This window comes from Dipodomys merriami, unplaced genomic scaffold, assembly GCF_024711535.1.
Source record: "Dipodomys merriami isolate MVZ:Mamm:240054 unplaced genomic scaffold, mDipMer1.0.p SCAF_47, whole genome shotgun sequence".
Classification (NCBI taxonomy): Eukaryota; Metazoa; Chordata; class Mammalia; order Rodentia; family Heteromyidae; genus Dipodomys; species Dipodomys merriami.
Window position 1 is genome coordinate 11,110 of NW_027206035.1, and position 1,188 is coordinate 12,297.

Here is a 1,188-nt window from a genome sequence, read left to right on the forward strand (position 1 = left end):
GAGGCATAGAATTCCATTGTGTATATATACCACATATTCTTGATCCATTCATCTAGAAGGGACATCTAAGTTGGTTCCATATCTTAGCTATCATAAATATTGCTGCAATAAACATAGTTGTGATAGTAGTTTTAGTATGGTATTGTTTGTGGTCATTTAGGTAAATCCCCAAAAGTGGGATTGCTGGGTCAAAGGGGAGCTTTATGGGCAATCTTTTGAGGAACCTCCATAATGCTTTCCAAAGTGGTTGAACACGTTTACATTCCCACCAACAATGCTGTATGGTTCCCTTGTGGCCACATCCCCTCCAGCTTCTGTTGTAAAAATCTGGAGCACTCCACGAATTTGCATGTCATCCTTGTGCAGGTGCCATGCTAATCTTCTCTGTATCGTTCCAATGTTAGTGTATGTGATGCTGAATTGAGCACAGAATATTTTTTATATCTAAAGTGCAATTGATTTTTTAAACTGCACAATTGAAAAAAAAGGAAGTTCAAAAGAATTGTCGTGAAATTTTACAACCATATATTTCTTTTTTTCTTTTTTTCTTTTTCTTTTTATTTTCTGTGAACACACTGTACAGAGGGGTTACAATTACATGGGCAATATAATGAGTACATTTCTTATCAAGCATTGCAGCCTCTTCCTTTGTTTACTCTTCACAACTCTTCCCAGCCTCCTCCCCCGGCTTCTCCTCCCCCCCCCCCACCAAAGTTGTAAAGTTCGTTTTCGACATGACAACTTGTACTTCTCACTGTTGCAACGGGTCCACCTGTATCCTTAAACGACTTCTTTTTCCCCATCTCCTCCACAGATTATACCGACATCAAATATAGTGAAAGCAGGGGTTATACTGTGGGGGAGGGACATACAAAGCAACAAAGAAATAATCTTATAAATGCGTTAGAAACAAATGCATGAAAGAAAAAAAAAACATTTAAATGCATATCTAAGTGTTCATTTTCTTAACATCACATTATCTGAATCTTTTTTGCTTGACTTATACATATACTATATATTGCAAATAAGGGAAACCATGGGACCTATGTTTCTTTGGGCCTGGCTTACTTCACTTAATATAAATTTTTCCAAGTTTTTCCATTTCCTAACAAATGGGGCAATGTCATTCTTTCTGATGGAGGCACAGAATTCCATTGTGTATATATACCACATTTTCTTGATCCATTC

General features: G+C 37.0%; 1 non-coding gene across 1 annotated transcript; it reads right to left on the reverse strand.

The window, feature by feature from the left end:
• Window positions 1–321: 321 nt before the first annotated feature.
• On the reverse strand, window positions 322–428 carry LOC138808715 (U6 spliceosomal RNA). The gene has a single exon (XR_011366587.1). It is a non-coding gene; the product is annotated as a U6 spliceosomal RNA (small nuclear RNA).
• Between the last annotated feature and the right edge of the window lie 760 nt (window positions 429–1,188).